General features: G+C 38.2%; 1 long non-coding RNA gene across 2 annotated transcripts in view; it reads right to left on the minus strand.

Annotated features, from left to right (window-relative positions):
• Nucleotides 1-359: 359 nt before the first annotated feature.
• Nucleotides 360-21,279, minus strand: part of LOC116873475 — a 112,756-nt gene continuing 91,836 nt past the window's right edge. For both annotated transcript variants that reach the window (XR_004383815.1, XR_004383816.1), the window contains exon 3: nucleotides 360-491. This is a non-coding gene — a long non-coding RNA (uncharacterized LOC116873475). The remainder of the gene's footprint in view (nucleotides 492-21,279) is intronic.

The following is a 21,279-nucleotide window of genomic DNA, read 5'->3' on the forward strand; positions in this document are numbered from 1 at the left end:
CAGAGATAAGTTTGTTACAACTTACTGCAGTAAGGGAGCAAACTAACTTGATGGAGTTTTTAAGAGTGTCTTAATAAAGAGAAGTCAAACTAAAAAGGTATTAAGACTTTGGGGTCTGAACTCGAGTAATTTAAGTAGGCCTTTCAAAGTGGTGAATGGAATGGAATTTAACAGAGATTGTGTTACAATCTTTCAGGATTGCCTATCACAGAGAAGTACAGTCTTGAAGCAAGTCTTGCTAAGTAAACCATTATTGATGAGTAAATTGTTTGTCCAGGTGAGCAGGCCATTGTCTTTGATAAATTGTTCTGAGGGAATTTTCTGAAGTAAACCATAAAGTTATTTATTGGCTTATAGCCTTGGCTTTTCTGGGCAAAGTTTTTCAGTAAAAAAACAACTAAGTCATGCTGACATATATGGTCTACTGTCATCTAAGTTGTACTGCCACAGGTGGTCTTGATTCTCAACACAATCTTCATGAGGCTTCAATTCTAGTGGGGGAAGATAAACAAAAAAAAAGTTATATAGAGGTATATCAAGTAGTACTAATGCAATGGAGAAAAAAAATAAAGCAGAACAACATAGAAGGAGATTGGAATAGGGTTGAGGCTGATATTTTATATAGTGTGATTAGGAAAGGCTTCATCGATAAGGCAGCATTTGGGAAATCCCTGCAGTGTGTGTGTGAGAAAGCCACAAAGACTGGAACAGGAACTACTTGAGGGTATCTCTACCATTTTTAAACTAGGGGCTTAATAGTTAGTTCAGTGAGAGAAAATACAGTTGCGTTTCTTTTTCACCTGAGTTGGTGGTGAAATTTTTACCAATAAAAGAGGTAACCTGCTATTTCTTTTTCCTTCCCTTCCTATGTCACATTCTCCATCCTGCCTCAACTGTTGATCTTTTTCTGAGTATATCACAACCCTCCCAGGTCTACTGCTGGAAAAGCAACTCTGGCATTGCAGACTCCCATGTTTGTCTTCTACATTTCACCATGTTTTCACTCTCTTCTTCCACTTCTTGAACTTCTTGCAGGCATTCTGTACAGATAACACTCCTATTCCCTTGGGAACAAGTAGCCACTTTGCCTATACAGATCACTGGATGAGGCAGCTAAAGCCATGATACTCTTGAAAGAAGAGGAGACCGAGGCACAGATTGATGAAAGAATTTTCCTATCACACAATATTAGAGCTGAATAAGCAGATGGGCCTTCCTGATACCTAGCTCCCACCTTCTGAAAGAAGAAGACTCTTCCAAGCCATGTGTGGAGTGGGGTACCTCTCTCTGAGAGCTACTTATTATGGTTCTACATAGTCTGGGATATCTCAGACTCTCAGATCTGGACTTTTTATTAAAAGTAATTATAACTTACATTCATGTAGTTCTATGCAGTTTGGAATGAATTTCTATACTCATTTGTGCTTTACACAAAACTCTCAGTGATAGTCTGGAAGATAATGATAAATATCTGAAAGATATTTGGTTAGATAAAGCTAACCTTTGATGGACCACTAACTATAGGCCCCCATCAGTTCTAAGTGATTTATATATATAATCATTTCATCCCCACAGCATTCCCTATGATTATTACATTCCTGCTCTATTGGCTAGAAAACAGAAGTCACTCATGCCAGTTATATTAGCTGTATGTGATTCAGCCAGGAATCACAGAAGGTATCATCTGAAGCATGCAAATTCTTGATTCTATTGTAGGCCTCTATAGTGTCCCTGTTTCACAGGTTTGGAAACAGATTCCACCATGCTTTTCAATGATGTAGATAGAAATATAATCCTAGTTTTGTACTCTTTTGACTTCCTTCAACTTCCTGTTTAAAACCTAGTTGTGGGGGAGGTTAAGTTCAGAATGGAAGCCCGAGGAAACTGCTTTGTTTAACCTGCAAGAGCATATACATGTGAACTTAGAATAAAGGTAGTTTTTGACTATTACAGACAGTGGAGGAACTGTAAAACTTCACTATCTAGTGCCTTTCATCTTCCCATAGCTTTTGGTAATGAGTCTTTGTTCATGTAAACTACTGCATTTTATGAGCTTGGTGTAAGGGCTGAAATCCCCTGAAGGAGGACCAATATCCCTGAGGTAAAGTCAAGATATTTAAAAACACTGGGGAAGGGAGGGTCCAAGATGGTGACATAGGAAGTTACTGAATTCATCTCCTCCATGGAGGAGATCTACCCCTACTTATAAAGCAAATCCTCCTGAAGAACTCAGGGCTGACCGAACAGTTTCTGCACAACAACAGATAGAAAGACCACATAAAGAATGCTAAGAGAGATAGAGACATGGTTTAAAAAAAAAAAAATGGGGAACCCTGCCCTGGGGGGTCCACTCCTGGCTCATAATTCTTTGGCTCCAGATGACTTGTCAGGAACCCTAGATGCACAGTGCCCCTGACACCCTGACCTGAGCCTACCTAGGTTCTTGTAGCCCCATCAACATGCCCACTGTGCAAAGTGTCTAAGATACTCAGAGTTGCATCCACTTCAGCTACAGCTGTCTTACCAGGGTAGCTTTTTCTGGAAAGCCCAGTACTCCCAGAGTTGCACCTAGTTCAGATTTAGCTGTTGTGCCAGGGTGCCCTCTGTGCTAAGAGCCACAGGAACACCCTGACCCACTTATAATTTAGCTCTAGCCCAGCACTGTATGCCCTGAGACTCTCAGCCAGCCAGCCAGCCAAAGTCACCAGGTACTCACAGTCTACATGGGGGATGAGCATACACAAAACCATTCCTTTAAGTTTAGGAGAAGTAGGTGTTCAGCCTCATTCATAGAAACAAACCCAGAGAGTCAAGCAAAATGAGACAGGAATATTCTGAAAATGAAAGAATAAGACAAAATGAGAAAAAGAACTAAATGGAACAGCAATCTACCAGATAAAGAGTTCAAAGTAATAGCTATAAAGATGCTCATCAGACTGGATATAAAAATGAATGAGTTCAGTGAGAACTTCAGAGATATAGAATATAAAATATATTTTTGAAAAAAGCAACCAGAGTTGAAGAATATAATAACTGAAATGAAAAATACACTGGAGGGAATAAACAATAGATTAGAGGATGCAGACAAATGGATCAGTGATCTAGGAAACAGAAAAATGGAAAGTGCATAGCTGAATATAAAATAGAAAAAATTAATTAAAAAAAAGGATAAGTTAAGAGATTTTTTGGACAACATCAAGCAAACAAACATTCACATTATAGGAATCCCAGAAGAGAAAAGAGAGAAAGGGGCAGAAAATTAACTTGAAAAAATAATAGCAGAAAAATTCCCCAGTATCGGGAAAATAATAGATATCCAGTCTCAGGAAGAACAGAGAACTCCAAACAAGATGAACCTAGGGAGATCCACACCATGAAATATAATAATTAAAATGTCAAAGATAAAAAGAATTTTAAATACAGCAAGAGAAAAGAAAACAGCTATATACAAGGGAAATCCCCTAAGGCTTTCAGCCAACTTTTCAGCAGAAACTTTGTGGGTCAGAAGGGAGTGGCCACATTATATATAATATTCGACCCAAAAGCAATATCCTTTTTCAAGTGCACATGGAATATTCTCCAGGATAGATCACATGTTAGGAGACAAAAGAAATCCCAGTAAATTTAAGTAGACTGAAATAATATCAAGCATCCTTTTTAATCACAAACGGTATAAAATAGGAAACCAATTATAAGACAAAAACAGGAAAAAACACAAACATGTGGAGGTTAATCAAATGCTACTAAACCGCCAATAGGTCAACTAAGAAATCAAAGGGGAAATAAAATAAAATACATGGAGACAAATAAAAATGAAAACACAATGGTCCAAAATCTTTGGGATACAACAAAAGAGAGAAATTTATAACAATACAGGCCTACCTCAAGAAACAAGAAAAACATCAAATACAAAAATCTAATCTGACACCTAAAGGAACTAGAAAAAGAGAATAAACAAAGCCCAAAGTTAATAGATAGAAGGAAACAATAAAGATTAGCATGAAAATGAATGAAATAGAGACTAAAAGCACAATACAAAAGATCAAAGAAATCAAAAGTTGGTTCTTTGAAAAGATTAATAAAATTGATAAACTTTAGCCAGACCCATCCAGAGGAGAGAGGACTCAAATAAATCAAGTCAGGAGTGAAAGAGGAGAAGTAATCACCACCACCACAGAAATACAAAGGTTTATATGAGACCACAATGACAAATTATATGCCAACAACCTAGAAGAAATGGATAAATTCCTAGAAACATACAATCTTCCAAAACTTAAACTGGAGGAGGTAGAACATCTGAACAGATCAATTACTAGTAATGGAATTGAAGCAGTAATAAAAAATTCCCAAGAAGCAGAAGCCTAGGACCAGATGAATTCACAGATGAAGTCTCCCAAACATTTAAAGAAGAGTTCATATCTGTTCTCCTCAAATTATTAAAAAGAAGAAGAAGAAGAAGAAGAAGAAGAGGAGGAGGAGGAGGAGGAGGAGGGAGGAAGGAAAGCTGCCAGATACATTCTATGAGGCCAGCATTATGCCGACAGCAAAAGCAGACAAAAATATTACAAAAAACAAATAAAAAAAAAAAAACACCTACAAATCAATATTCCTAATGAACAGAGAACCAAAAATCCTCAACAAAGTAAGCAAACTGCATTCAAAAACACATTAAAGGATCATTTACCATTATCAAGAGGGATTTATTCCAGGGATAAAAGGGTGGTTCAATATCCACAATTTAATCAAGGTGCTATACTGCATAAACAAAATGAAGAATAATCATACGTTCATCTCAATAGATGCAGAAAAAGTATTTGACAAAATTCAACATCTACTTAACAAAGTGGGTTTAGAGGAAACATACCTCAACATATTAATCCCAGAATGACAATCCCACAGCTAATGCCATATTCAATGGTGAGAAACAGTTTTTCCTCAAAGATCAAGAACATGAGAAGGATGTCTGCGTCAGTCATTTTCATTCATCTTGGTATTAGAAGTCCTAGTCATAGCAATCAGACAAGAAAAAGAAACAGAAAGCATCCAAATTGATAAGGAAGAAGTAAAACTGTCAGTATTTGTAGATTATATGAAGTAGCAGAAAGGGAAATTAAGAAAACAATCTCATTTATAATTCCACCAAAAAGAATAAATTACCTAGGAATAAACTTAACCAAGTTGGTAAAAGATCTGTACTCTGCAAACTATAAAATAGTTAATGAAAGAAATTGAAGATAGCCCTAATAATAGAAAGACATATCATGCTTATACTACCCAAAGCAATCAGCAGATCCAAGTCAATGCATACCAATAGCACCTTTCACAGGAGAAGAAATAGTCCTAAAATTCACTCGCAACCACAGAAGACTCTGAATAGCCAAGACAATCCTAAGAAAGAACAAAGCAGAGGTATCACATCCCAGATTTCAAACTATACTATAAAGCTATAATAATCAAAACACATATAGCCCAAGAACAGACACATAGATCAATGGAACAGGATAGAAAGCCCAGAAGTAAACCCATGCACATATGGTCAATTAATCTATGACAAAAAGAGGCAAATATATATAATGAGGAAACTAAAGTCTCCTCAGTAAATGGTGCCAGGAAAACTGGACAGCTTCGTGCAGAAGAATGAAACTGCCACTTCCTCCAGCCATATGCAAAATAAAATCAAAATGGATTAAACACTAAATGTGAGTCCTGAAAACATAAAACCCCTAGAAGAAAACATAGGCAGTAATCTCTTTAGCATTGGCTTTAGCAACATTTTTCTAGGTATGTCTCCTCAGGCAAGGGAGACAAAAGCAAAAACAAACTATTGTTAACTATACCAAAATCAAAAGCTTTTGCATAGCAAAGGAAATCATCAATAAAATGCAAAGGTAACCTAACGAATGGGAGAAGATATTTGCAAATGATACATTTGTTAAGGGGCCAATATCCAAAATACACAAACACCTTATCCAACTCAATGCCAAAGAAAAACAATCCAATTAAAAAATGGACCCGAATAGACACTTTTCCAAAGAAGACATGTATGTGGCCAAGAGACACATGAAAAGATGCTCAACATCACTCATCATGAGGAAAATGCAAATCAAACCACAATGAGACAGTTTACACCTACCTGTGCAGAATTGGTAGTATCAAAATAACAGTGAAATAACAAGTGTTGGTGAGGATGTGAGAAAAAGGAAGCCTTGTGTACTCTTGGTAGGAATACAAATTGGTACAGTCACTGTGAAAACCAGTTTGGATGTTCCTCAAAAAATTAAAAATAGAAATACTGCATGGTTCAATATTACCAATACTTGGTATTTACCCAAAGAAAACAAAAACACTAACTCAAAAAGACTTACGCACTCTTATATTTTATTGCAACATTATTAATGATAGTCAAGACATTGAAACAACTAAGTGTCTGTTGTTAGATGAATAGATAAAACAGATGGGGTATACACACATACACACACAATGAGATATTACTCAGCCATAAAAAAGAATGAGCTCTTGCCATTTGTCACAACATGGATGGATCTAGAGGGTATTATACTAAGTGAAATTCAGTCCAACATGCAATTTCACTTATATCTGGGATTTTTAATAAACAGCAAAGATAAAAAGCAGAAACAGACTCACAATACAGAGAACATACTGGTACTTGCTAGAGAGGATGAGGTTAGGGTGGGGATGAGCAAAATGGGTGAAGGGGAGGCAGGAACAGTCTTACAGTTATGAATAAGTCACATATAGGGAATATAGTCAATGGTATTGTGTGGTGACAAATGGAATGTGCACTTGTGGTGAGCATAGTACAAAAGAGTTGTCAAATCACTATGTTATACACCTGAAACTAATGTAACAATGTGTGTCAATTCTTCAATAAAAAGAAAAAAGAAAAATCAACAATGAAAATATAAAATATTTGCCTAGTTGAAAGAAGAGGCAATGGTTGACTAATACAAATTTTCTGGTTTTGTCATTGTACTCTATCAAAGATTAAATAAGTAAATACTCTGTTCTCATAGACTGAACATGAACCATGCTCCTCCCTGAGGACTGCTTGCTCTATGACTGTTGGAATTCTAATGTCTGTCATTTGTGTTTTCTTGCCATATGAATAGTTTGAATTTAGAAGTTAAAGCAAAAAAGTTGGGAGATAGATATATGGAATAAATTTATCTGGGCATTAGCTTCAGTTTGAAATAAATAGCTTGTCAGTGAGCAGCTTTAGTTTTAGAGGAAGCGGCTTTATTATCTTGAGTTTTCTTTTGCTCTCCTGGTCTATGAATGCATGTACTTCAGACGTAGCACCCTGAGCTGCTAGAATGGAATGAACACTGTCCTTACATAATTCCACTTGTTCATGTTCTCCCTCTGTGCAGTCCTTTTGCTCACAGGTGGAAGTGTTGCATTGCCCATTTTTGTCTTCAAATAACTTTTCTGGATAGCAGACTAATGACTAATCCTTAAAACCCTTAGAACTCTTTTAATTCTCTTTCTTTCGTGGGTAAAGAAACGGAAGTAGATAAGTTAGGAAATTAAGACTTTTGCCAAAAGCTAAAGAGGGTGTTTTAATGAGAGTTGAGATTAAGATGAGGCCAGATCTCGGTCTCAAGTTCTGTGGTTATAGTTCTCCTGCTCCATGAAAAATACATGCCATTTAAATATTTACATTTTGCTAACAGTAGCAGAAATAATGCCAACAAATGTTAATTAAGCAGCCACAAGATGATTAAAACACTCGTACTGGCCTCCCCAGTGAGAGGAAATCTATTAGCATTTTCTTATTGACTTTCAGAAGCCTCACTGCGATCTGTCTCCATGAGCTGAAACAAAACAAAATTTCTGATCAAAGAGATTGGTCTCAAGGGGGATGAACTTTGCCAGAAGATACTGATCGGGAGACTGGTAGGGAGTGGATGTTTATCCGATGGCAGTCAGAAATAGCAGCATGACTCTTAGAAGGATTTGTAGTCAAGAACAGCAACCCTCTGGGGGTCAGGCGACAGCTAGGGCCTCCCAGCTTCTGCCATTATTTATTTCTACTGTTTTTCAAAAAGGGGCAATTTTTGTTTCTTGCTTTCATAGATGAAAATACAAATACAAGTAGTCTTATGTTCCTTACCTGGGGCCACAAGATACCAGGTGAGGACTATGCACATGTGTGTTTGTGTGTGCCTGTGTGTGTTGGGGTGGGGGTCAGCTTTATCTCTCTTCCTTTGTCCAGTTCTTTATCTAGTCCCCAGCCAAGTTGGAGACTGGCTTCATTGCCCCCACTAAACATAGAGGCTAACTGCCTGCATTCTGTTTCCTGTCCAGAGATTTTCCCCAGACCTTTTTCTTTGCATTCCCATATGTTAATACTGCATCTTTGCTTTCCTGCTCCCTCCTGCCCACACTGGCAAAGACACCATGGGGAGTCTTTGTTTCCTCTTTAAGGCAGCCCTGTGAACATTGTCGGATGAAGACCCCCTTTATGGCCTGGAGTCTCTTCTTTGCAGTCTTACACTGAGAATTCAGGGGTGTGCTTGGTAGATAGGCAGCCCCTGGTTTGCATGCCAGGAGTTCATTCACAGGCTGGCATTCTAGCATTGCCTAAGGTCACAGACTCTTGTTGTTAAAGGAAAGGGAGCTTTTCTAACAGAAAAGATTTCAGTTACAAGCAAGAATCTATAGGAAGAAGAATCTTAAAACAAGAAACACCTCATTTATTCAGTCTGAAAGTATTCTCACAGATGTTGGGACTAAAAATGCCACAATGCCTACACTAAACAAACTCATAAGAGACATAGGTAACCCATGTTCACAGTGCAGACGGTGGGTGTCCTGACAGATGGATCCATAAAGGACACCAAAATAAAACTATTGGGTTTGGGAAGCCTGCCTGGAGGAAGTGATGCTCCAAATGAGTTTTGAAAGATGAAGGGTAACTATAGATAAGATTGTACTTAGGAGGTCTTTACACTTATCAGGTGAAACAATAATCTAAGTGGGCTGATTGTAGTTATAAAAAACCTGTATCTTATGGCTTACTGCCTTGGAGAACAAGTGGGGTCGGTAGTGAGAGAGATGGGGACATTAGGAATGGCTGTTGGATTTTCTCTTGAGTATCTTGCTGGTGAAGGTACCAGTCATTGAGGTGACAATGCAGGAAGGGTACTGAGCTAGTCAGAAGGAAAGGAATTTGGTTTTGGATGTGTTTTCTTTGAGGCACTTGATGGTCATCAAGAGAAGACATTCTACTTGCCTGTGTGTTTCACAGACCCAGGTGCAGACTCAAAGTAAGGGACATATTGCCAGCTCCTAGCAAGGAAGCTTCCCATTAGCAGGAAGTCTTAGCATTTCTTGAGCAGTAGAAAAGTTTTCAAGTTCTTATGGATGTGTAGATTTTTAGAAATGGAAGTATCCTTAGAGAACAACATCTAGCCTCATTTTGTAGATTTGTCTAACCTTAGCTGCCAACTTGGGGGCACCAATAGAAGAAAGAATGACTGCTCTAGGAAGGATGAAAAAGATCAAACAAATATTTCTGCTGCCCATAACACAGAATGCTAGGGATTAGGAGGTCATTCTGTGCACCAATTCTGAGCTTTTTATTCATACATGAATAAGAATCCAGAAAACACATATTTACTAAAACATGTCATGAATAAATGACTTTGAGGAAAAGAGACCATTCTTTGTCTCAGTGCTCTGAGTTAGAAATCCTCAGTAGCTTAGGATAACCTTTAGGCTCCTGGACAAAGTCATGGAGAATCAGAATCTGAATAACTGGGACTATCACCCAGATATTTTCCCCTCACACTTAACTGTATAAAATATAGCAATTCAACACTGAGAATCTCTTCTGTACTGGTCATTGTGCTAAGTCCATGACTCAGAGACAGGAAGGAAAATTACAGAGTATCATCTTGACCTTCAAGTTGCTTCTGGCCTAGATGTATTTAAAGAAAACATTATGACATTAATCTTTGACTTGTTCTATCAACAGTTTTATTTATCAAAAGGTTAAGAAAGCAATGAGAAGAACCAATGCTTTGGGCCTACCTGTGAGAGACATACAAAAAAGAATAATTAAACTAATTTTAGCCTCTTTTTATTATTTTATTTTATTCTCCACTCAGAGAAAATGAACCTTACCAGAAAATATTAAATTCAACATATGCAAGAGGGAATTAGGACTGAGGGAGAGAAAAGTTCAAGGGTTCCAATGTGGAGGAACTTCAGCCCAGATTACTCACAGAATTTACAGATATAACCCTCCAATGCTACTCAGTGATTTTTTTGAGGAAATGAGAAGTCCTAGAGAGATACCTCAAGCTGAAGGCAATAGTCTTGGATTAAAAAAAAAAAAGGGGGAGAGAAGGGTAGGTTTTCAAACTATAAGCATTGAGCTTAATGGTTGATGTAGGAAACAAAGGCAGAAGAATAATTATTAAATTTCGTTACTACGAACAGCCCATTGACAAGCCCTTGAAACAGGTGGAGTGACATTCTTCTAGGGACTCAACTGCCTCAATGTTAATATTTTGCTAAGGGCAAAAGGCAATCCTAGCCTGACACCCCTCCTCCTTTCCCCTCACCCCCAGTCACCAGGATCCTGTAAGTCTACTTTAATGTACAAAAGTTCCTTTGGAAGTTTCTTTTATCTCTAAACCCCCCCCAAGGTATGTGTTGGCAATCATCCCCCAAGCATATGGCCCACTGAGATACATCTGAAGGGTCTCATGACTAAGGTTTTGTTTTGTTTTTTTTAAGATTTTATTTATTTATTTGACATAGACACAGAGAGAGAATGAATATGAGCTTCCTGCTGATCAGGGAGCCTGATGCAGAGCTCAGTTGCAGGACGCTGGGATGGTGACCTGAGCTGCAGCAGATGCTTATTAACAATGGAGCCACCCAGGCGCCCCTCATGACTAAGGTTTTATTAGACAGTAATAAACGACCTCTTCCCAACAATAGCTAGCTCGCTCAAGGTCCTAGAAACCTTGCTTCAAAATTCCCAAGACTTGTGCTCTCACTAACCCCCTCCCAACATGAAACTATGTAATGGGCCACTCCTCAAGACCCCCTTGCTTCTTTGCACCAAAGACGTCTCAAGAATTCTTTCTTGGCCGTCGGCTTTGAACCCTAACATCGTCTTTCCTACATCAATAGCAGTTGCTCTAGACTGATTTGATTTTTAAAAAATGCTTTCAAATCTCAGAAAAGAAAGCACAATTAAAGTGAATCAACTCTGCTAATTAAGAGTAAATAATGCCAAACTCATTCCACTTTCCTTTTTGATATGGCTATTGTGCTGACACATCATGAAAACACAGTAGACATTGTGTATCCAATTTATTTGGGAACACCACATGTGGTTTTAGAGCCATATTGCAAGAACATTAAAAATTCTCAGAACATAGCCTTTTAGAGCCCTTCCTTTAGGTGTAATTAAGTTCCCATGTATTTGCAATGTCCTGGTACCCAATCCACTGAGAGCCATCATACAGCCCAGGAGGCTATTAGAGAGAGCCCAGCAGTTACATTTTAGTTATTTATTCACTTTATCTCATGCTTCCCTCTCTCAACTCTTCAACCTTTCCATTAATCTGTTAGCCTGTCCTCAGACTCTGTTTGCTTTAAGTTGCTTTTTTCAGACCCTGGAACTTGATTAAGGAAAATATCTATGCAATTCATCAAAGCAGAGGAAAAGCCAGGCAGTCTTCCAAGTCTTAAGTATAATGTCACCTTTTGCTTTTCCTCCACATTTACTAACTAGGTCAAGTGGTGGACATGGGCCTCTGAGGGTCTCTGTTTGACCTTGCTTTGGGCCTGGCTGCCTTGAGAAAAACAATCTGGACTCTGAGAATAGATTGCTTTTGATTTTGGTGACACGAGATCACTGGATTTCCAATTTTTTTGCTTCAACTCATATTGTAAATAGCCTTTATATGGACCACTCTCTAATGGTTGTACCCTGATCATAGGGTGTCAAGGCAAGAGTCAGACTGGGAGCAGTCCAGTTCTGGGCAGCCTAGTTCTAGGTCTCCTTTATTTTTTTTCTCCTTTCAAGAGGACATATTGAGTTATGAGTGAAAATCATGTTATTATGGTGATATAATCTTGATTCTGGTTTAATGTTTATTAAAAATCCAATTGTCCTTATACCTTGGTACTTATTAAAGGTGACAAATTACAGCATCTCTTAACTGAACCAAGTGAGTTGTGATACTAGGCCAGAGAACTGGGCTAAATACAGTGTTGCAGCCAATGGTTTAAATCTGCAACATAAATTCCCTATTTTATTACAGGGGCAGGGAAGGAATATAGTTCCCTTTGTGCTTCGAATGGTTGAGCACGTCCTAACACACTGGTGAAAAAGATGTCTTTATCTACCTAATTATTTTTGAGATTGAAGCAAATGAACAACAAACACGCTTACCTTTGGACTTTCTATTAACTAAACTACCCCATGCCTCTACTCCCTTTTCTTCCTCCTATCAATCTGCCCTCATCAAAAGATCTGACATCACTCATAAACACTGTAGTACACATTTAAGTGTACTTTGTTTTTCCAGAAAATTTCATATCATTTGCATTTTTGCCTCATTTCAACTGTAGAGATAAAAGTATTCCTATCCAAAAGTTGTAATTTTGTGTACCTGGCCTAAAATCAGACTGTTTGAAGCTTCAATCTGGAGGCAAGATGAGTTACCCTTTTTTAAACTCATACAAAACAGGCAGCTGCCAAGGAAGGCACCCTGAGTCACAAACTCCTCCGCTAGTAGCTGTCAGAGTTTGCTGGCCTAGATCAGTTCCCACTGCTGCAGTAACCCCTCAATAAAACGTCCAGTTCACTGAAATGTAAAAATCGCCCCTCTTTCTAGGAAGAACACTTTGATTCCACCCATTTTCCCAGACTAACTCTTTCAGATAGGAGTTGTATAAGTTGAATAATGAAAGCAAATCTCAAAGAGAAAGAAATAAAAAAAAAAGAAAAGAAAAGAAAATTGAGGCTTATATCAACTCCAACTCATACAGGGACATAGGATCCCTCCTCAGTAATCCTTTTATAATTCTATCTACAACTTTTCTGAATTAAATACATGTGGTAAGCAACTAATCATGGTTTTGTTTTTTAATTAAAAATTAGGGCTGGACACGAGAGAAATCTCCCATTGACTAATCTAAGCACTTAGACACTCAAATTCAGTTTAAAACAAAACATACTCTGATTAGATATTTGATTCATTTTAATTTCTTTAACTTGAGAAGTCAAATTGGAGATAATAACCACCATTTAAATTAAGAGTCTAAAATATTCCACAGACATTTCTGAAGAAGGTAAATACAACACAGAATTTAAAGGAGTAAGTACCGAAGTTTCCCTCTGGTGTGCCACTCTCAAGCCTGCATGCCTGTGTTACGTTTGAGGAATCCAGTTAGCATATATAACAGGACTATTTCTGGCAGTGTTTCTAATCTATGAAACTCTGTTCTGTTCAGTGTAGCTGTGGACTCCCTGTTCTGTGCATCAGTACTAGGATCATGGGAAACCCAGAAGAGGTTGAGGCCTGGTGGCTGTTCTCCTGGTGCCAGGACAATCTTCCTAAAACGCAAATTCACTCATCAGCTCAGGCTACCATAACAAAATTCTTCAAACTGAATGACTTAAACAGATGTGGTGGCTGTAAGTCTGAGATTGACAGCCAGAGTGGTCAGGTTCATGTGAGTGCTCTCTTCCTGGCTTGCAGGTAGCTACATCCTTCTTGTGCCCTCACTCCTGTCTCTTCTTCTTCTAAGGGTGCTAATCCCATCATGGGACTCCACTCTCAGGATCTCATCCAAATCATATCCCCTCTCAACTGCCACGGCAGACCCTAATACTATTACAGTAGGGCTTAGGGCTTCAAGGTAAAAACTTTGGAGGGAGGCGTGTCACAGACATTCAGTCCATAATAACCCCCTCTCTTAAAAGCCCTTGAAAGTATCTCTCACCTTGAATTAGGAACCTTCTCACAACTGCTCCCTGACTCTCCCCTGCTTTCCAGCCCACCTCTCATCCCTTATCTTACAGGTAACTTTTATCTATTCTAAACCATCTGCAATGTGTTTTCTGGTGATCTTTTTCTAAAGATTTATTTATTTATTCTGAGAGAGAGAGAGAGAGAGAATATGCATGCACATGAGTGGGGGCGGGGACAGATAGAAAGAACCCCAAGCAGACTCTCCTGCTGAGCTGGGAGTCTGATGCAGGGCTCTATCTCACGACCTTGAAATCATGATCTGAGCCAAAATTAAGAGCTACTGCTCAATGGACTGAGACACCCACGTGCCCCTCAATGATCTTTTATACGTTATGTTCCATCAGCCTGGGATCCCTTCCTTGTCTACCTGAATAATTCTTACTCTTAAAATATTTAATATAGCCTCTCTCTTCTATTTTACTCCGTGACTTTTTGTTATTCAGTCAGCTGGGCCATTTGTTCTCAAGAATAAGTTATCTCAGGCATTACTGTCTCAGGAAAAGCAGAAAATAAGACAAAGAAGTCCATTCTTGCCTTTGGTTTTTAAAAGCCTTAGCCCCTAAGGGGAAGAGAAGCCATGGATTTGAGAAAATAATAAAGCACAAAAGCAGTTTTTCCCCTACCACAGATGAAGCCACCAGAGATGAATTCTCTTCTATTTGGGAAGGACGGAGTGGAGCAGACATGAAGAGTGAGTAAGCAGTGGGGGAGGGACCCAGGAAAAGGAAAGGTGGATGGGGGAAGCAGATCTCTTAGAAAGGTGTATGTGTGTGTGCCTGAGAGCCTAGGAGGCTGTGTCTCATCCTGCAAGGAGCAGCTGTGTGGTCCATCTCACCCCTAGAGCCCACAGGAGCCTCCAGTCCAAGGAGCTGTGGTATCTCAGAATGGTCACATGAAGGAAAGTGCCATAGGATTTTAGGACGCATAGTTTCCCATAGTGCAGCAGCAGCAGCAGCAGCAGCAGGAAGGCCATTGCCAGAGGAAGTTGCTAGATTGGATGTGGCCTTTTACTGGATGTGAAGGATGACCTACCTGGGTGTGACCTGCATGTACTCAACCTTTGGAGCAGGTATGAGGATGAATGTCCCCATGGATACCAGCTACCCTCTCCACCTCTCTAACGTCTAGACACTATGAACATTCCCAGAAGGTGACTTCATTCCTGAACTGATAGAGATCAAGTTTCCGTCATCTGGCAGAATGGGCACGCAAGTTAGAAATTAAGTTGAATTCCTAGAAAAATCAAATGTTACTGTACAACAGAGTTTGTAGACAGAGATCCCAAAGCATACAAGTCTTTAAGACTCAGCTTTGACAATATTCTTAATGAATCACCTTCTGGTAACTCTCCTTGAGAAAGTGAGGGGTCCTTTCATTTAAAAAAAGAAGAAATCCTTCTTCAAAAGGTTATTATAAGATGTAATGATAACATGTTTATAAAAGACATAGTATAGTGCCTGATTTTTTGATAGCCCTCAGTAATTGGTGGATTGTATTCCAGTGTTTCTGGCTAACCTTTGCATAGTGCCTGGCACAAAGCCGACACTCATATGCTCACCGAATCAAATCAGTCTAATGCTCTAATTCATAGAGAAGTTGGCAAATATAAAAAAAAAATCTATCTATCTAACTATCATCTATCTATCTTCTAAGGTGATACTCTCTATATATTTGTAGAGTGGTATATAACCTTTATGCAGTAATAGTACAGAATGGAAGGAGAGATTACTTTTGTTAATCACCAGCTTTCTAAAATCTGAACTGCAGGGAAGAAGAAAGTTTGTTTGGTGAAGAAATCAGATACCCTTATTGAGAATATGAAATCAATGATCTCCCATTTCCTGGACCAAAGAAAACTTTGGCTCTGATCCCAGCTTAAGAATGTACAATAACTTTTAGTGATACTCTGCTCACACATGGATCTAGACACCCATCAAAATTCTTTCTGGCGTTTAGTTAAATTTGAAAATAATATTTAGAGAAGGCTGTGAGAAATCCAAGGCTATATCACAGTGGGAGATGTCAGTGGCTATTAAAAGATGACAGGAAGCAAAAGTCTTATGTCTACAGGAGAAAGGGAAGGAAAGGCTGTAGATCCCAGGAAGAGGGAGCAGGAGAACAGCACCTTCCCTAATGCTACTACCCACCACTCCTGGCTCTGAATCACAGGTTGCCCCCCTCCCCCTTCTGGGGTACCTGCTGGGACATGAGACCATAGTGCAGGATGCTAAACTCCTTGGAGAGTACTGGCTGTGATTGTTTGGCAGCATCAAGGAAAGTGACACCAGTACCACTAATCAGATACCTGATGTCTTTATCTGCATGAGGTAGAAAATTAATTGGAGAACAGACCCACAGTGAAGGTGTGAGAAACCAGGTGGGTGACTTGATGTATGCTGCACTTGGTTAGAAAAAAAAAATCTGTAAATTAATTGCTGGATAGGAATGAAATGAAATGCTCTATCTGATCCAGCAGGACTTCCCTTCCCTCTCCTCCTCATTCTTCTCCTCCTCCCTCTTTTCTCACCAACCAGCCCCCTCTACCCCTTATTTGATATTCGTTAGTTGAATAGCCTTGGAGCAGCCACAGGCTAGGGAACTTCTGTCCAAGGGTGACCCCCTAAAACCTTCAATGAGATCCAGAAGAGAGAAAGGGGAAAGAAATGATTTTTATAAAAGGCTCTAGATCTACAGAAATGGAAATTAAGAGACTCTTAATGAGTCTTTAGTGCTAAGAAATGGTTGTGACTATGTGGAGTGGTGGCATCTATTTTTTTCCACAGGGGCTAGGAATGGGGTTAATAGGCAATTACAGTGGGGTGGAGTGGAAGAGTAGGAAAAATACTGTGAGTTTAGTGGGAGACACTGAGAACTACAGCACTGAGATATGTAGATTTAGTTCAATTGTCTTACTGGGTGTTTTTTGTTTATTTGTTTTTAGTAGAGTAATGTTGCAAAGACATTAGACCAAGGTTTCTCATGGCTGACATTTTGGGATATAGGGCTATCCTGTGTATTATAGGATGTTTAGCAGCATCTCTGGTCTCTACCTACTAGATGCCAGTAGCACTCTCCCAAGCGCTGCATTAGAGTATCGGCTAGCTGGACAAACACTGAGGTTTTTAGCCTGTGATTTCTATAGTCCAAAGTGGAGCAGAAAACTTCATCATAGTAAACAGGCACTGATTCCAGGTTGTTTCAAGTTCCACAGTAGAGTGAATTGAAATTTTATACCATTTGTTGAGAAATTCCTCAACTTCTCTAGATAGAACAGGTACACTGATAAAAATGCATCTCAAATGAATGCTGTCAAAAACAATTATTTAAAAATTCTAAGGAAAAGGGTGTGGAAATGCCAGAGATGTGGATTTTAAATAGAGAATAAAGATTGGAATAAGAGCCATTTCATTTCTTATGTCAAAATTTATAGATTAGCAATGTTAATATCCATAGAAATTAAAAATGCTACAAAATACTAAAAATACTATAAAATCACTACTCAATATAAAAAAAATTTCAATTTTAAAAAAGCCAAAGTATCTGAATAGACATTTGTCCAAAGAAGATATTCAAATGGCCAACTAGTATGTGTAAAGGTGTTCAACATCACTAATCAGCAGGTAAATGCAAATCAAAACCACAATAAGATACCACTTCACATCTGTTAAAATGGCCATTATCAAAAACACAAGAGATTAACAAATGTTGGTGACAATGTGGGAAAAATGGAATCCATGTGCACTATTGGGAGGAATGTAAATAGTACGGCCATTAGGGAAAATATTACGGAAATGCCTCAAAAATTAAAAATAGAAATAACATACAATCCAGTAATTCCTCTACCAAGAAAATATCTGAAGGAAACAAAACACTATGTTGAAGAGATATATGCATTCTCACATTTATAAATGTTATTATTTACAGTAGCCACAACATGGAAACAAGTTAAGTGTCCATCAACAGATGAATGGATCAAGAAGATGTGATACACACACACAACATGCACATGCAGAGGAATATTAACAGAGTATAAAATAAAGGGAAATCCTACCATTTGTGGAAACATGTATGGACCTTGAGGGTATTATGCTAAGTAAAATAAGAAAGACAAATACTGTATGATATCACTTATGTGTGGAATATCAGTTATGTATCTCCTCCCCAAAACCCCAAACTCATAGAAAAAGAAATCAGATTTGTGGTTGCCAGAAATGGGGGATGGGAGTTTGGGGGAATTGGAGGAAGGTGGTCAAAAGGTACAAACTTCCGGTTATAAGATAAATAAATCCTGGAGATTAATGTACAATATGATGACTATAGCTAAAACTTCCATATAGTATATTGGAAAACTGCTAAGGGAGTAAATCCCAAAAGTTCTTATCATAAGGAAAAATACTTTTTTTTTCTTTTTTACATTTTTGTATCTATAGGAGTTGCTGGATGTTAACTAAACTGTGATAATCATTTCACAATATATGTAAGTCAAGTCACTCATTAACCTGCATACCTTAAATTTATATAGTACTGTATGTCAATTAATCTGAATAAAACAAGGACAAAAATAAAATACAATTCAAAGAAATTACTACAAAATTCACCTTCATGGCAAAAAACACTCAATGTCCCCATGACAGGGGAGAAGAATGAAGATGGTGAATGGAACCGAGGCCACAGCAATACCTAATCACAGCCCGTTGTCTTTAACCCCTCCAGCCACTGAGGACAGACTAGAGCTCTGCTTCCCAATCAAGGAATTCCAAGTTGCATGCAGTGCTACCATCTTCAGAGTCCAAATACACAGGGAAAGAAAGAGCATTTGAATTGGATTTGGAAATTGGAATACACCTAAGATAAAATGGTAAACGCAGCAGATAAACACATCTGAGGAGTAACACAAGCATTCAGCTTCAAGTTAATCCCATCATGGCCTCTAAGAGAAGAAAGTACAGATCCTGAATTTTAAAAGCCGAAGAGTAGAGTTAAAGCAACCAACACATGAAATGGCCTTGACAATGACCTAAATGGTGGTCATTCTTATAATACCTGTATTGAGAGGTTAAAAACAGTTTGGACATTGTATTCCACTTTGTCCATTTCACTTTGGTTCTTGTAATAGTTTTGATGCTTTTCTACTTTTCCCAGGGCATTTGACCCCTGATCACACACAACTCACTGAGAGATTAGAGAAGTATTGTCTGGAGAACAATAAGAGTTGGTGGATAATCTGGGAAGGTTTACAAAGAGGATACAAAGAGTGGTTATCATAAGGGTAGCACAGGAGTGGGATGTGGGTCCTGTGTGCTCCATCAGGGTACGAGCCTGAGCCCACTATTGCCATCCAGTCCTTTTTACAATTGACCTTGAATAGAAGGTCAGTGTGATATTGACCAAATTTGCAAGTAGCACAAAGCTTGCAGCTAGGGGAGATAAAAACGATGACATATTACAAACCCAGCAGGATATAGATAATTCAGAACACTGGTTGAACAAAAGTGAGATGAGGTTTAATATAAAAGCATGCAAGATAATATATGCACCTGAGAGAAAATAACTCTCAGCACAGATTCAAATTACCGGGGTATTACTCAGGAAGCTGTCATGCTGAGTGAGATTTGGGGAGGATGGTGGATAACAAATTGAATAGGAGTTCACAGTGCAATGCCACAGCAAAAAAAGGGCAGTGCTATTTTGAGATGTTTAGACAATATAAAATGATCTTTGAAAATACAAGAGGGGACAGAGAATTGCTTTTTACACCAGTAAAATCTCACCTTGAACTCCCTGGTCCCCTGACTTTAACAAAGACAGCAATGAGAAGGGAGATTAAGCAAAGATAGTTATTTGAATGCTATTCAAAATGATGCACAGGTCTCCCTAGGAGAAGCCGAATTGTCTTCTTACGCCAGGCAAACACGCATTTATAAAAAGTTTTCTCATGTCAATTCCTTCTGCTACTATATTTCCTTTAATGCCTTGTTGACTTTCAGAAAGGAAAAAAAAAAAACAACCAAAAATTCCTGTAGGGAGCTTAAAATTTAGGATCTTTCATATGTTTAGTAATATGTATTGGGTGTAAATTCTTGCCTGCTAAAATCTTTGACTCTAATGGGAAGAGAGATGACAAAGTTATGCATACAAGGACAAATCAGTCCTTATATTAGACAATATTAAACTAATCTTAGAACAATAAAGGTTCAAAGGGAAGTCAATTAGGGAAGATTTCAAAGTGATCTCCCCTCCCCATTCATACTACTGAAAGATGAGTAGCAGCGGGAGGGGACAGATGATTCAACGGAGAGAAACTGGAGCCTGGAAGGCACGTGAGAGGGAAATACTTGGCACTTGAGCTTACCGCTGGAGGTGTCAGGAATGGAAAAAAACAGAAGAGTAGAGAATGTGTGAAGGAAAAAATTAGTAATACTACAGAAGATAAGGTGTTGGCATCAGAAAAACTGGATTTTTAATCGAGACTCTAGTACTCTGTAGATACACAGGTACCATTTATTTAATCTCATTAAATAAATTACAAAAACTACTTTGCAAGGCTATTTTGAGAACTAAAAATAATATATATGTGATTCACTTAGATGTCAAACCATGTATTAGGTCCTTGATAAATGTTTACAATTTTAGTGACTGATTAGTTGTTGAAGCAATAGAGGAAAAAGAATAAGAGTCTGAGGTTTTATTCCTGGATGGATTTTTATACAATTTTTAGAAATACAGCAGATAGGAGGGGAATTTATTAGTTTGGCAAGGCAGTAGAATACTGAGTTTCACCCATGTTGAGTTTGAAGAGATGATAGAATGCACTGGATTTTTAATTTTGCCAGAGTTTGCCTTTTGAGGTGTTTTATGCACTACCAAATGTGGTGAGAGTAAAATCACTAAAATAGTACAGTTGCGTAAAAATTCTGAACCCGGTTTTCAATACTTGGAGGAGTAGTGATGTGTTAGCATTTCTTTTGAACAGATTTTGAATGTTTTGATGAGCCTAGGTCAATCTGAAATAGAACTCAGGGCTAAAAATTCTCAGCTCATTGGACCACACATATGATTTTTAAAAAAATATAAGTATCTAGCTAAAGTTATAGAAATTACTCATGCTCAGTTTCTAATTCACATTTAATTCCACACATATAATGGCAATGTTCTTATGTAAGCAAAGAGTATGTATAGTGGGAAAATTTCCATATGACTGTATCCAGATAAATAAACAAAACTATAAATTAACAATAATCCAAATGGAGGATGT

The sequence above is a fragment of the Lontra canadensis genome, unplaced genomic scaffold (assembly GCF_010015895.1).
Source record: "Lontra canadensis isolate GAN:19392208 unplaced genomic scaffold, GSC_riverotter_1.0 scaffold33, whole genome shotgun sequence".
Classification (NCBI taxonomy): domain Eukaryota; kingdom Metazoa; phylum Chordata; class Mammalia; order Carnivora; family Mustelidae; genus Lontra; species Lontra canadensis.